This window comes from Trachypithecus francoisi, unplaced genomic scaffold, assembly GCF_009764315.1.
Source record: "Trachypithecus francoisi isolate TF-2019V2 unplaced genomic scaffold, Tfra_2.0 Lachesis_group6, whole genome shotgun sequence".
Classification (NCBI taxonomy): Eukaryota; Metazoa; Chordata; class Mammalia; order Primates; family Cercopithecidae; genus Trachypithecus; species Trachypithecus francoisi.
The window spans coordinates 75575372-75591702 of record NW_022681471.1 but is presented as its reverse complement, the minus strand read 5'-3'; the positions used below and the strand labels follow the sequence as shown (position 1 = coordinate 75591702).

Genomic DNA, 16331 nt, shown 5'->3' with positions numbered 1-16331 from the left:
CCAGGCATCAAGTTTCCATACACTAATAGCCAAAGGCTGAAAAAGAGAGGCAGTCTTTCATTTTCACTCATCTTTAGACAGCAAAAATCTTTCCTGTCACTTCTCTGCCTTTTGGTGAAGATCAAGTGAAGTAACTTTTCCCCCAAGCTCCACAATAGACTTCTCCTCACATGTCATTGGTAAGAATTGCACTATGTGCTTTATGTGATTTAGCCGTTAGGATGATATTCTGCAGCAATACAACAGAAAGACAAACAACTGAAACAAAACATAAAACAAAATGGATGTCCTAAATATAGTAACATTATTTCTGTATAGAAGCCCAGGGGCAGGCAGCCCAGGGCCGGTATGACAGCCTCACGAAGTCATCAGAGACCCAGAATCCTTCCAGCCTTCTATTCTGCCATTCTTATGGAATTGCCCATATCTACATGGCCCCAGATGGCTGTTGGAACTCCAGTCATGACATTCATATTCAGAAAGGAAGACAGAGGAGACAGAAGAGAAGACACACTATCCATTTTAAGGAGCCTTCCCAGAAATCGAATACAACACTTCTACTTAAATCTCATTGGCGCATGGGCACCATGGTGAAACCCTGTCTCTATAAAAATACAAAAATTAACCAGGCATTATGGCGGGTGCCTGTAATCCAAGCTACTTGGGAAGCTGAAGCGGGAGAATTGCTTGATCCCGGGGTGGGAAGGGGGCGAGGTTGCAGTGAGTCAACATCATGCCATTGCACTCCAGCCCGGGCGACAGAACAAGACTCCCTCTCAAAAAAAAAAAAAAAAAATCTCATTGGCAAAAACCTAGTGTCATTCCTACATCCAGCTGCAAGAGAATTGATAGCAATGAACCCAGCTAAAAAGTGGCACTCTATTGCAATGAAAGAAGTGGAGAACGAATATTGGGGGACAGCCTCCAGCACTCTGAAACACACGCTACTTCTTAATCAATTAGTAGCAAAGGAAATGAAATTGCCACGATTAGTTTAGACCAGGGTTAGAATAGACCCAGTGATTCCCAACCAGAAGTGATTTTGGTCCCCAGAGACTATGACAATGCTTGGAGAAAATTTTAGTTATCACAACTTGCGGGGAGTAGTACGACCAGCATCTGCTAGATACCAGGGGTGCTGGTAATACTGTACAATGCACAGAATAAGCACCACAACAAAGATTGATCACACCCAGTATGTCAATAGCACTAAACATTGAGAAACCTTGGCTTAGACTCATCAAGATCTACCACACACCTAACCTTGGTCTTCCAGCTGGAGAACTCAGGCTTCACTAGGCTTCTCCATGTCACTGAATGGCATCATAAGGTATCCATTACCCCAGCTGAAAATTTGGAGAATGTCCTTCCTCTACTTAAATCTCTGTAGTGGTTTCTTATTGCCTTCAGGATAAAGAATAAAACTGTTACTGTGACCTGTGAGAATCTACATGATCTGGCATCTACCAGCTTTATATCACACCACTCTCCCTCCTTGCTTTCTGTGGTACAGCCACATTAGCCTTTTGTTTGTTTCTCAAATGTGCCATGTGGTCTTTTTCACCTTTCTGCCTTTGCCTCATCCTTCAGCTCCAACTGTTGTAGACTGATTGCATTAATGGTCTCAGTTATTCACCCTTCTCTTTATCCATGCTCTTTGTTGACATGTGACATTGTAGTGCCCTTCTACTCTGATTCTAGGCCCAGTTATGTGATTTTCTTCTGCTAATTGAAGGCTGGCATAAGTGACAGCACGCAATTCTGAAGCTAGGTATTAGGAAGCATTGTGTGTGTCTTCTCATTCCCGTAGCCAATCCAGCACAAGCCCAGCCCAGTCATTACAACCCTAGTTGACCTGAAGTTATTCGAGTGAGAAATAAATGTTTATTGTTATGCAGCACTGAGATCGGTGACTGTTTTGGAGCATTAGTAGCGGACTCATAAACCCCTCAATCCAATATTACTCAAATTTTGTTAATCTACTACCAAAATATCTTTTCTATCTATTACACTGACTCAGTTCTGTACTTCAAAATGTTCTCTCCTCTCCCTACTTTCAGTTTTCCCCTCCTCCAGCCAGTCCTCCACTTTGCTGCCATAATTATTATGCAGAGAAAGAAAACAAAACAAACAACAAAATATGATCATGTGACTTCCTGCTTAAAACTCTTCAATGGCTCCTCCTTTCCCCAAGGATAAGACCCCTTAGCCTGGTATTGTGGGCTTCCCTTTTATACCACTCTTACCTGTAAAACTTCATCTACCCTTTCCTCCCTACTATCCTCCCATCACAAGGTTCAAACATGTTCTGTTTTATCAGGTTCCCAGGCATTTACTCATCCCACTGTTCCCTTTCCCCTCACCTCCCCTGATTTGGGTGAAATTCTTTTCAGCTTTCTAGGCAGAACACAAATGCCAGCTCTTCTGTGCAGCCTTCCTTTCCCCCACCCCCGCTAGAAGATAGCATCCCCCTCCTTTGTACTTCCATAATGAGCTGTTTAGCTCACACATCCTTCAGCTTCAAGTTACAATTAGCTCCTTAAGCAATCTCCTGCCCTACTCCTTGTGAAATTCTTTGTGTAATTTTCCCCTGACACTTTCTCACTCTCATGCCTTTCCCATACCTAACACAAAACCTGGCACAAAGTTGGTGCTCAGTAATGAGTATTGCATTGGAAGAATTCTCTAAGTCCTTGATGCTAGATTTGTAAGGTATTATATTAGTAGTTATATCCCCCAATATTATCCCCCCTCCCCTAACTTCATATTTCCACTATAATCATCCATCAATGAGAATTCATTGGAGGCAATTAGCTCTCCTTTTGAAAGTGATATGACACCAGGGAGGGAAAATGGCATCATTGGTGTTTAACCTAGGCCTTCCTTCCCATATATCTACCTGAGATAAGGTAATAACATTTTGTTGTTGATAGGGTGAAGCAGGAATGCTATATAGAGTTCTACAGGATGCACACTGCAACTCTAAGGGGTGCCACTCAGCTAGGTATAGACACAACCTACACAACTAAGATGGGGCCTAGGAGTAGTGATTCTGAAACAAAGAGCACAAGGGAGAGAGAGAAATCAGAGAGAGAAACTGAGGAGGCCAAGCGAGGATGGGATAAGTGAAGAGAGATAAGAGAGAAATGATGGAAACCAAGAGCTGGAGGCTATAGAAATTTGTACATGTGCCTCTAGTGTATGAGCCTTCCTTCTGCAGCAATCTTTGGAAATGAAGACCACTATCCAGGGCAGAATTGCCTTAGAAAGAGTAAACACACTCTTTGTGTGTGGTCTGCCTGCTAATTCCCTGGCGTCAAATCTCCGCAGCTTTTTCTTCCATCCCCTACTTCACTCTTTAAGAGGTTTCCAAGTACCTCTTTCTCTGTGTCTCCATTCCCTAGCTTACTGCTGACTCTCTGTGTGACCTTGGGTTGATCCTTTCTCTTCTCTGGGCCTCTAGTTCCCCACTGATAGCATAAGGGGTGGTTGGATAAGCTGTGTTACAGTGGCTCAGTTCCAGGACACTGTGTGTCTATGATTCCATAATGTTAAGGTGTGTTTGTGAGTGTGTTTATGCATGTGTATGAACTCGGACATGTCTCTGCCCCTTGGGCTTCAGCTTCCCAACTTATAAAATGGTAATATTTGACCCAGGCAATCCCTTAAGGCCCTTCCAGTCTTTAATATCACAATCCCATCATTCTGTACTTTAGATGACCACCAGGCCTTCTCCTTAAGTCAGATCCGAGGGCTTCTCCTTGTATCATTTCTGTGCCTTTGTTATCCTTCTACCCATTTTCTTTGTAGTTCAAGGATGTTTCCCTTCTCGTAACTCCCGGAAAGCAACATGCAGATTCCCAGGCCCTGCCCAAAGCTAAGGAGCCATGTTTCCTTCTGGCCATACCACTCTCAGCTTCAAAGGGCTATAAGAATGCCAGCAAATTACCTCCTCCCCACCCCAGCCATCAAGGAGAAAAAAAAAAAAAAAAAAGCCGTCTGCTTGGAGCAGTCTCCCACTACTAATAGTTTTTTTTTTTCCAGTTGTCTTGAGAAACTAAATTATTCTCTAAATAAACCCCACTTAAGTTTATAATAGATGTGATTTAAACGAGAAAATTATCACCTTCTCAGCCTGGAAAAAGCACTTCAATTCCTCTAGGGAAGAAATGCCTTCATTAGCCAGGGCCTCTCTCAGAACTTTCAAGGCCAGGGCCTCATGCTGGGGGTGCCACTCAAAAAAAATATATTAAGAATACAAAGTCTAGGACACTGGAGTGAGCTCAAATTAGCCCCAGACCACCTGCGGGACACAGGCATTCAGGGATCATTGGGCTTTCAAGGGGATCATCCTACACAACCCCCTGCCCTCATGCTGGGCAGCCTCTTTTTCAAGCCAAACAGATGAATCTCTCCTGGTTGTAAGAGTCTTTGGATATCTCATTTCACAATTTATGCCAGAATTACAAAGCTGTAAGGTTCTTAGAAATCATCAGGTCTAGCTACCTTGTTGCAGAGATGGGGATACTGAGGCCTAGAAAAAAGAGAACTTACCCAAGGTCACATAGTGAGTCAGTGGCAAAGCCATAGGAAAAGCAGCAACCACATTACAGTGTGATTTTGCCAATTTTCCACAACTCATCCTTCACCTTTTATGGCCTAACACTCTAGTCGAAGTCATCCTTGTCATAGTTTTTGGCTCACGTAAATTCCAAAGTTTTGGGCACAAGGGGAACTACCAAAGAGAGGGCCCTACTCCTTCCTTCAGTTTAGTTCAAATAACTTGCCAATCACACCTGATTCTGCTTGGGAACTTGGTTATCTGACAACATAAGCCTATGACCAGCCTCTGTATTCTTTTATGACTGCTCTGGCTTAGTTCCCAGCCTCTTTCTCTATAATCAGGCACAGCTGCCCCATCCTTTCCACAGACAAGAACTGTTGTAGGTCATGAAAGCTTCACCTCTACTCAAGAAACATCTTTAAGAGCATGCCCTATGGGAAAGGAATGGAATGGGATGTATCATCCCTGGAGATCTTAATAACTTAGCCTTCTTCCACCCCAACTCCTGTCCTCCCAAACACCTTCCCTCCCTATCAGCTCCCTCTGCTGATAGCTAGTCCAGTGAGTTCTAACACCCATAGGTTATCATGAATAAAATAGGAGGTCTGGAGACACATTTTAGGACAACATGAAAGAGGGTATTAAATTAAATTCTGCAAAAGTGATGTGTATGTAGCAGAACTTATAAAAGCTGTCATTGGGGAGTCTTGGGAAGGGAGAATATGATGATCCCACTTGTTGCATTTTGTTTTGCACTCATCATCAATTCATTCATTCATTCCCAAACAGCCACCAAAAGCCTACTGTAGGTCAGGCCCTGTGCAAGATGGTAAGGATAAAGAAATGAGGCATAGACCCTTGTCCTCAAGGAGGTTCCAGATTAGTGATGGCCATGTGCAAAGTGTTGAATAAACCTAAGTGAATCTCTAATTTTGCTTAGGGGACTCAAGCAACACTTAATAAAGGAGATAAATTTGGAGTGATTTTGGAAAGACAAAAGAGAGTTTTCCAACAGGAGAGGTGGGAAAGGGTGCTCCAAGCAGAGGAACTAACACATCAAAAGCCCATAGCTGTATTGTAGAAGCTAACGTTTATTGAGAACTAACTACATGACAAGTACCTTATGACTAACTCATTCAATCCTGACAACAACCCTATAAGGTAGGTAATGTTGTTATCCCATTTACAGATGGGTAGTTGAGACACAGTGAGGTTATATGACTTACCCAAGGTTATCCTAAGTAGACAACAGGGAAGGCAGTATTGCACCCTTGAGAGCTGAAGCTCTTAACCACTACATGATATTTATATATCATGTAAATAATATCTAATCTCCTTGAGATGCCAATGGGAAATATCTTGGCTAGCATGTGGAGTTGAAGGGGGTAGGGACACAGAGGGCGAGCACAACAAGAAGCAGGTAGGTCAAGTCAGCAACAAAGGGCCATGTGGAGGAACAGTGAGGAGCCATTGGAATGAGGGAGACATCTGCATTAGGTATGACTCAGGTATAAATGCAGGTGTACATGGCATATTTCATTTGCTTACCTCCATGTAAGCCATTAATGTCACCTCCCATGTTGGTCCAGGATCCAGCAGGCTTCTGCAGCATCCAGAGAAATGGGAGAAGGGCCTCTAATCTTCAGTTTCTCATTGCCACTGCTGGCATCCCTGTTACCTAAGCCCAGTCAATGGACTATGAATGAGGCAGGCTGAAAACTGTACCTGAGGACATTCAGCCCTAGGCAACCCCTGTCTTTGGCCTTGGGTTAGAAAGAGCTTGTGAGTCTCAAGAGAGTGCTCCATAGGTACCTTTGTTATACTTCTAATATTTTCATTACTATATTTATAAATATACAATGCTGTTTCTGTACCAGTACAGCCTTGTAAAACAAGCATAATACCATCTGATTATTACAAAAGGTACTCATTTTAAAAAGACAGTAAAATAAACAAGAAAGGTGGCATTTGTGATTTAGAAGGAAGCTGGGAGGGCAGAAATGTAGTTTCCAGGCTGGTGGTGCTAGTGAGGCCCCACTGAAGTGGTAGGGGTGCCTGGATACTTATCTTCTGGCCACAAATAATTGCTTTGCAAAATTGAGCTTGTTAATAAGATTTTATTTTCTTGTCATTATTTCCTTCTTTGCTCTGTTTTTAGTATTTAATACAATTATTTGTGAAATGACAGCCAATTTCACCCGTGCTGCAAAGAAGCAGAAAAGATGTGTGGCAGACTGCTTGTCCTTATCCCATATCTACTCTCTTATTCCTGTCTAACAGAACATTAATTTTGTTTGAGGCAGACGTGTGCCCAGCTGAACAAACTACACTTCTCAGCCTCCCTTGCCTTGTAGAAGTGCAGCCAGATGACAGGTATCCAATGAGATATAAGCAGAACTCACTGTGTTGGGATTCTAAAAGTTTGTTTCTTTAAAGAGGGTGGACTCAGTGGGCACACAAGTTTTGCCTTTTTCCTGTCCTCTTCTTTCTTCCTGCAATGCACGCATGATGCCTGGAGCTTCAGGAGCTATCTATCCTGTAGATAGATACCTATATCATTAGGATGATGCTACAGGCAAGAATGGCAGAGCATAAAGACATAAGGGCCTGAATATCCAGTGGTTCCTGGATTTGCTAGCTTTTGATTTCTTGTTAAATGAGAAAAGCAAACCCTTTGCTTGTTTAAACTTCCGGGGTTCTCTGTTTGCTTATTTCCTTTTATTATTTGTGGCCAAATGCAATCACAAATTTATGTAGTTTTCATACCTTCTTGAGCTAGAGTTGAAATTCGAATAGTGGGGCAGTGGTGTCTGCTGAGAAAAAGATCATCCTGAGAGGGGAGCTGTGGACAGCCAGTCCTTCCCCTCCTGCAGGCCTTCCTTCCCAAGCTCTTCTTTGTCCAAACCTGGGAATTTCTCCGTGCTCATTAAATTGAGAAGTCTGTTCCCTTACAAGGGGTGACAGTGAGAATCAGTGCCTTCAAGGGAAAGTAAAACCCAGTAGATAAAATATGGGCATCTGATACAAACTGTACCTTCCCTCCTACACCCTTGTCTTTTGGAACTCTTCTTTGGCAAAATCTAGGATGTTCCCAGTTCTGCTTTTCAAAAATATGCAAATGTAGTGATTTAATAGTGATAAACAAGATAAAATGATAGAATTGTGCTTCCTTTACAGACAGGGGACAATGAAATGTTTAGCCACAATTTTTCCATATAAACCTGAAGCAATATTCATATAGAATAACAGCCTCACATATAACTGATAGATGATAAATATACACAGTTTGACCAAAGCAAAATATATATGGAAAATTGTTGGAATTATTCATATTTTGCATTCAACATGCTCACTCTATTTTACAATTAATACATGTAGAAGATCATAATAATTATTTCTATTATCAGACATTACAGAGAAGGTATATTCCATTATTTGTAACTGTTAAAGTAACTATTAAATTAGAAAATGCTACTATGCCCCATACTAAAAAAAAAAGTTCTGATTCATTTAAAAATTTAAACATTTCGTTTTAAAAATTGCTATAGAATTATAGTTACTGACAGGCATTTTTAAAACACACTAATTCCACCATAGCCAACAAGTAAAATTTAGAACGATATACATAATTTTTATATTCCTTGGTTAAGGGTTTTTCTTTATTACAGTAATAAAATTTAAAAGTAAAATATGTATATTGGAAACAGTTCAACACTGTAATTATTTGTCAATTTCTTCCAATGGAAAATAATTTAGAATTGTGTATCCACATTTAAAATGTTACAAGATGATAAGCAAAGTTCAAATACAGAGTATCTACCAAGTCTGAACTAGTTTGGATAACTTGAACAACCATTTCTAAGTACATGAAACACAATATTTTCATTACTATATTATAAATATACAATACTGTTTCTGTACCAATACAGCATTGTAAAGCAAGCATAATGCCATCTGATTCTTACAAAATATGTTCATTTAAAACAAGTCAGTAAAAATAAACAATAGTAGCCACTTTTAAAGCACACAAATTGTAAAACTGCTGCTTACTTTCTTAAGATTGTTCTGTGCAATAACAGAGAAGTAAAATGAAATGAAGAACTCAAAATGGTTAAATATGCAAGAAATGGTTACTCACTGTTACATCGCAGCGTTTGATATATAGTCTATGCACCACTCTATGCATATTCTTTTTATTTTTTAAATTTCAAAATAAAAAGCATGTGTTGTCTACAGGTTCATAAAACAACATAACAACAAGAACAATCCAAGAGCATGTAACACAGATGGTAATGGAGATTGACAAACTGTGGACCAAGGTTTATGTCTATTTTAGAGTGTTTTCACATTCGAACAGTGTTTACAGAAACCACTTCACACAGAAGAAAACATTTCCTGCCCACACAAAAAACAGTTATTTTTAAGACAATCTTTCTTTCCAAGTAATGTATATATGAATGTCACACCTAGTCCATCTTTTATAGTCAAATTCAATGTCACTACAAAAGAAAGCAAATTTGACCACAGTCACATGTATTAGTGTTTGTAAAGCTCTAATGGCATAGAAATACCTATATAAATTAGGAGCTTGGCTGAGCACTATGGCTCACATCTGTAATCTCAACACTTTGGGAGGCCAAGGACGGAGGATTGCTTGAGTCCAGGAGTTTGAGACCAGCATGGGCAACATAGGGAGACTTCTGTCTCTACATTTAAAAAAAATTAAATTTACTGGACATGGTGGCACTCACCTGTGGTCCCAGCTACTTGGGAGGCTGAGGTGGGAGGATAGCTTGAGCCCAGGAGGTCTAGGCTGCAGTGAGTTGTGATCACACCACTGTGATCCAGCCTGGGCAACAAAGCAAGACCCTGTCTCAAAAAAAAAAAAAAAATTAGGAGCTGGAATTTTTTTTCCATAACAGCCTCAGTTATCAACCTAAGAATGAAGTTTCTAATAACTCATTTTCTGATGACTTTTTAGGTCTATTGGCAGAGAAAGGTTCATAGTTACCAGTGGGACTGTTCCTGGTGCCACACACATACTGGGCGCGTGAGGAAACTGAAGATGAGGAGACTGGACTGGAGTAGTAGGGCTAGGCAAACAAGAGGAGCTAGAGGAAATAACTCCTACTGGGCCATTGGCCTTGTCACTTCCAAAGTCACATTCCAGTTCTCCAGCATTTTTGTCAGTTCATCTCTCTGGCAACTAACCTTCAGTTTTTTACTAGTAGGTCAAACACTGTACTTTAAAGGAAGAAGTCCATTTCTTATCCACATATAAATGTAAGTAATATCCATTAATGTATATTTATCCTTTAGAGATTCCTCTTCATACATGACATTCATCAGGGAATATAAGATATGTTCCTTAGGTTCATCACAGTCATTCTGGCTGAGCATTGTAAATAACTTTTATCATTCACCTCCTCCTTAAACTTCTCTTTGTCTTTGTTTACTTCCTGTTCTGGAAAAAAAAAAAAAAAAAGTCCAGTGGATAAGCTTATTGTTTCATCATCAGCTATAATTCTCTTATCTTCATCTGCAACTTCTCTATTTTCATTAGAGCCATTGGCAGCAACAGCTGAAGAAAGAGATGCATAAAGATCCCTTCTTATTTTATTTTTGAAAAGGCCTGGAAGTAATTTGTATACAATAGATTGGGGATTTTTATCTGACGTTATATTCAGGAGCAAAATGGTTTTGTGAACTTGGACATTACAGGACATTATCTGCTGATCTATAGGTAACACAAAATACAGGTTTCACAGAAGGAATGTAGATACTCTATTATGGTTCTGGCATCAATTAAGTATCTTCCACAAAGCACACACATTAAGTGGAGATTTAGCTCAGTGATTTTGACTTCGATTGTTCAATGCATTTTTGCGTTATGAAAGATCTCAGAAAAGCAGCCACTAAGAGGCTATCAAAGCGAGTGAAAAAGCAATGAAAGTTAAAAGTAATTCAACAGAAAATGAATGTGGGCCAACTGGCCATCTTAAAGTGAGCTGCAGATACCACTGTCAACAGCCAAAGAGGAGCCTCTGCTTTGTGGGTGTTCAGCTGGGCTACCTCCCAAGCCTGTCTCCTCTTCTGTGCCCTGGGGAGGGAGCATGAGGATGAAGTGCGATCAATAATAAGTACTGTTCTGCTGGGCTAGAAGGTATTTCTAATTCAAATCAGGGCTTCCTTGACAGCATCCCCTCTGCTCCCACCCCCACCCTCACCCTTGCCAGTTCTCTTTCATCAAGGGCAGCTGTTTTCCTTGTGTGATGGTAGGAAAAGAAGAAAGGGGGCCTACTAACCTGGCTAGAAAATAGAGGGAGTGTCTAGAAGGCAGAAAATTAATAACACTAATAATCATGGTTGCCATGGATTAATCATTTTCTTTTTCCCAGGCAATGTGCTATGGGTTTTTTATGTTAATTTCTCATTAACCCTAGTAAGAATGCTATGCCATAGGTGCAATTGTTGTTCCCGTTCTATAGAAACTCACACAGAGAGGTTAAGAAACTTGCCCAAGATCACCCAATCAGGAAACTGAAAGCTGCAATTTTAACTTAGAAGCACTACCCAGGTATAACCTGAAAAACTTCCATAGTATTTTTTATCGTCTCTGGGGAAATCCCAAGCATTTCAAAAGGTATAAAGATCTAGTATGATCTGGCCCTAAAATACCTTTTTGGCCAAACCTGAATCAATTCAAAGGAACCAAGTCTGTTTGGGCTAGAAGTTTTTTTAGAGATCATCTAGTCTAATGTCCTTCTTATATAGATGGAGAGACTGAGGCATAGAACTCATTCCTAATGGTAGTACTAGAACTGAGACTCAGGTCTTCAGAATCAGTCCAGTATTTCTTTTCTGGTGTGCCTGGCCAGGAAGATGTAATTAGTAAATGTTAATAGATAAATGGATTAAAGTTACACCTAAATGACAAGTGGTTCCGACAGTGCTGTGGGAATGCATAGAAGGGATAGAATAGGACTATTGATCTTAGACCAGAAGCTCCTGGGAGGTCAGAACACAGTTTCCTGGTCCCTTCCTATATACATACATATCTCATTTGTATATGACCCCGTCAGTACCACCAGGAACCTAGAAAATGCTTCATGAGAACAGTGATTGATTCGTCTCTCAAAAGGTTGCATCTGTCTGTCTCTCTCTCTCCCCCCCACCCCCGTCTAATACACACACACACACACACACACAATCTCTCTCTGGCAGAGTATCCTGTAAGAAAGCTGTCACGCAGTAGTATAGAAGAAAGAGCATAGGAAATGGAGTAAGATAGATCTAGATTTGGATCCAGACTGCTACTTAAAAGCTGTGTGGACTTAGACAAATCTCTTAGCCTCTGTTTCTTCATGTTTCCAGTTGGAATAATAAAACCTACCTCATGAAGTTGTTGAGAAGATTAAATGAGATTATTTTATTGGCTAAGATTGTGCTGACTTTGTGTAACAGAAATTCTCCTAAAGTGGCTTAGATAAATAAGGGCTTTATTTGCGTCACTAATAAAAGCATGTAAGTAGACCACAGAGGATTGGAACAGTGGTTCTAAAGTCTTCAAATATCAGGTTTTTAGAATTTCTGGCCCCCAAATCCTTAGCATGTATATTTCTTCCTTGTGCTCTCAAGTTGCATCACATTCTAGGCACGAAAGGAAAAAGGGCAAAAGGCACAGGATGAGGGCCAGCTCAATCTATCATTGGCCACAATGGGTCACATTATCACACCTAGTTGCAAGGAGTTTGTGGAGAGGAGTATTTTAAGTGGGTGCATTATTTACCCCAAAAAAAAAATAATGGTTCTCTTTAGAAGGAGGAAAAATAGATAAGAGTAGACAACTTGCTGAGTCTATCACAATGGTATAGGTCAAAGTTTTTAGACACAGAGCCGGTTTTCTATATAAGAGATGTTTAGTAAATGTGAGTGATTGACCTACAAACCTGAAAAAAAGTTCAAGGAATAGATGAAGCCAAGGACATTCTGGACCATTAGTGGGGCACTCAAGACCCAGGGTCTCACCTTGGAGGTCTCCACCAAGGTGTCTACTGGGAAATCTGTAAATACAAACACACACACACACACACACACACACACAACAAAATATAACAAAATCTCACATATTAAGTTCTTGTCCACTGGCTTTAAACCATTCCTGAAATTTCACTATTCACCTCACTCTTTTGAGCTGAGGTATTGTCTCTAGGTTAAAATACCAACATGGAAGTCCTAGCCAGAGCAATCAGGCAAGAAAAAGAAATAAAAGGCATCCAAATCAGAAAAAAAAAGTCAAACTATCTTTCCCTGCCAATGATATAAACTTTGGAGAACTCTAAAGACTCCTCCAAAAGACTTTGTATTTAATAACTGAGTTCAGCAAAGTCTCAAGTAACAAAATCAATGCACACAAATCAGCAACACTGCTGTATACCACCAAACAAGCTGATAATCAAATCGAGAACTCAATCCCTTTTACAATAGCTGCAACTTAATAAAAAGCATGAAAGTTATCCACAAGGAGAACTACACAACACTGCTGAAAGATATCATAGATGACAAAAACAAATGGAAATACACCTCATGCTAGTGGATTGGAAGAATCAATATCATGAAAATAGCTATACTGCTCAAAGCAATCTACAGATTCAATGTAATTCCTATTAAACCACAGAATTAGAAAAAAAGTCATACATTTCATATGGTGCCAAAAATAGAGCCCAAATGACAATTCTAAGCAGAAAGAACAAATCTGGAGGCATCACATTACCAAACTTCAAATTATACTATAAGGCTATAGTACCCAAAAGAGCATGGTACTGATATAAAAGTATATATATAGACAAATAGAACAGGATAGAGAACCCAGAAGTAAAGCCAAATACTTACAACCAACTGATCTTTGACAAAGTACATGAAAACATAATGTGGGGAAAGGACACCCTATTTAATAAATGGTGTTGGGAAAACTGGATAGCCACATGTAGAAGAATGAAAGTGGAGCCCTATCTCTCACCATATACAATAATTAACTCTACGTGGATTCATGACGTTAAGTCCTGAAACTATAAAAATTCTACAAGAAAATCCAGGCAAACTCTTCTGGACATTGGCCTAGGCAAAGAATTTATAACTAAGACCCCAAAAGCAATTCAACAAAAACAAAAATAAATGAATGGGACCTAATGAAACTAAAAGCAGCTTTACAGCAAAAGAAATAATCATCAGAGTAAACAGATAATCTAGAGAATGGGAGAAAATGTTTGCAACCTATGTATCCAACAGAAAACTAACATCCAGAATCTACAAGGAATACAAACAAATCAGCAAGAAAAAAAAATCCTTTAAGAAATGGGTAGAAACTCTATGAGGGGCGTGCCCAAGATGGCCGAATAGGAACAGCTCAAGCCTCCAGATCCCAGTGTGAGAGACACAGAAGATGGGTGATTTCTACATTTTCAACTGAGGTGCAGACCAACACCTCACACCTAACACGGCTGGGTGCACCTCTGAGACAAAGCTTCCAGAGCAACAATCAGACAGCAACACTCGCTGTTCAGCAACATTCTATCTTCTGCAGCCTCTGCTGCTGATACCCAGGCAAAAAGGGTCTGGAGTGGACCTCAAGCAAACTCCAACAGACCTGCAGCTGAGGGTCCTAACTGTTAGAAGGAAAACTAACAAACAGAAAGGATATCCACACCAAAACCCCATCAGTACGTCACCATGATCAAAGACCAAAGGCAGATAAAACCACAAAGATGGGGAAAAAGCAGTGCAGAAAAGCTGGAAATTCAAAAAGTCAGAGCGCATCTCCCCCTCCAAAGGAATGCAGCTCATCGTCAGCAATGGAACAAAGGTGGATGGAGAATGACTTTGACGAGTTGAGAGAAGAAGGCTTCAGTCAATCAAACTGCTCAGAGCTAAAAGAGGAACTATGTAACCAGCGCAGAGAACCTAAAAACCTTGAAAAAAGATTTGACGAACAGCTAACTAGAATAACCAATGTAGAGAAGTCCTTAAAAGAACTGCTGATAGAGATGAAAACCACAACACGAGAACTACGTGACAAATGCACAAGCTTCAGTAACTGACTCAATCAACTGGAAGAAAGAGTATCAGCTATTGAAGATCAAATGAATGAAATGAAGCGAGATGAGAAGTTTAGAGAAAAAAGAGTAAAAGAAATGAACAAAGCCTCCAAGAAATATGGGATTATGTGTAAAGACCAAATCTACGTCTGATTGGGGTGCCTGAAAGTGACGGGGAAAATGGAACCAAGCTGGAAAACACTCTGCAGGATATCATCCAGGAGAACTTCCCCAACCTAGTAAGACAGGCCAACATTCAAATTCAGGAAATACAGAGAATACCACAAAGATACTCCTCGAGAAGAGCAACTCCAAGATACATAATTGTCAGATTCACCAAAATTGAAATGAAGAAAACAATGTTAAGGGCAGCCAGAGAGAAAGGTCGGGTTACCCACAAAGGGAAGCCCATCAGACTAACAGCAGATCTCGTGGCAGAAGCCCTACAAGCCAGAACAGAGTGGGGGTCAATATTCAACATTCTTAAAGAAAGGAATTTTCAACCTAGAATTTCATATCCAGCCAAAGTAAGCTTAATAAGTGAAGGAGAAATAAAATCCTTTACAGACAAGCAAATGCTTAGAGATTTTATCAACACCAGGCCTGCCTACAAGAGATCCTGAAGGAAGCACTAAACATGGAAAGGAAAACAGGTTCCAGCCATTGCAAAAACATGCCAAAATGTAAAGTCCATCGCTGCTAGGAAGAAACGGCATCAACTAACGAGCAAAATAACCAGCTAATATCATAATGACAGGATCAAGTTCATACATAACAATATTAACCTTAAATGTAAATGGACTAAATGCTCCAATTAAAAGACACAGACTGGCAAACTGGATAACGAGTCAAGACCCATCAGTCTGCTGTATTCAGGAGACCCATCTCACATGCAGAGACATACACAGGCTCAAAATAAGGGATGGAGGAAGATCTACCAACCAAATGGAGAACAAAAGAAAGCAGGGGTGCAATCCTAGTCTCTGATAAAACAGACTTTAAACCATCAAAGATCAAAAGAGACAAAGAAGGCCATTCCATAATGGTAAAGGGATCAATTCAACAGGAAGAGCTGACTATTCTAAATACATATGCACCAATACAGTAGCACCCATATTCATAAAGCGAGTCCTTAGAGACTTACAAAGAGACTTAGACTCCCATACAATAATAATGGGAGACTTCAACATTCCACTGTCAACATTAGACAGATCATCGAGACAGAAAGTTAACAAGGATATCCAGGAATTGAACTCATCTCTGCACCAAGCGGACCTAATAGACATCTATAGAACTCTCCACCCCAAATCAACAGAATATACATTCTTCTCAGCACCACATCGCACTTATTCCAAAATTGACCACATAATTGGAAGTAAAGCACTCCTCAACAAATGTAAAAGAACAGAAATTACAACAAACTGTCTCTCAGACCACAGTGCAATCAAAACTACAACTCAGGACTAAGAAACTCAATCAAAACCGCTCAACTACATGGAAACTGAACAACATGCTCCTGAATGACTACTGGGTACATAACGAAATAAAGGCAGAAATAAAGATGTTCTTTGAAATCAAAGAGAACAAGATACAACATAACAGAATCTCTGGGACACATTTAAAGTAGTGTGTAGAGGGAAATTTATAGCACTAAATGCCCACAAGAGAAAGCA

General features: G+C 40.1%; 1 pseudogene; it reads right to left on the bottom strand.

Moving 5' to 3' along the window:
• Positions 1-9495: 9495 nt before the first annotated feature.
• LOC117077748 lies at positions 9496-10457 on the bottom strand (annotated as a pseudogene).
• Between the last annotated feature and the right edge of the window lie 5874 nt (positions 10458-16331).